This window comes from Gadus morhua, chromosome 21 (genome assembly GCF_902167405.1).
Source record: "Gadus morhua chromosome 21, gadMor3.0, whole genome shotgun sequence".
Taxonomy (NCBI): domain Eukaryota; kingdom Metazoa; phylum Chordata; class Actinopteri; order Gadiformes; family Gadidae; genus Gadus; species Gadus morhua.
The window spans coordinates 12,091,175-12,091,618 of NC_044068.1; positions in this window are offsets into that span (position 1 = coordinate 12,091,175).

Here is a 444-nt window from a genome sequence, read left to right on the forward strand (position 1 = left end):
TACAGCTCTACCGTTTCCTTAAGTCATGCTTAGTTTGATATATTTATACTGTATATGGGACATTAAGAAGGGTTTTTCATCTTTCACCGGTTTGTATATTTCTTTGTTTAGTATTTGTTTCCATTTTTACGAATGACAATGAGGACGAATGTGCTTCAAACATTCTATATATTGACCAGCTCCATAGGTTATGTACCTTGTTAGATTGCTAAATGAATGAGGTATAACTGTAAATTATTATTTTATACATGAAGGCAAATTCACGCCATTAAATCAGTTCAGCTAAACTTCTAGCTAGGTACTTGGTCAGCGCTAGCGGTCCACAGCGTAGCATTCAGCGGTCTCCACAGCGTCCTCCTGATAGCAGCGGCCACTGTTGATTGGGTGAAACATCTGGGTCTTGTGTTTCTGTCTCCCTGTTCTTTGATTGGACCGTTTATTTAT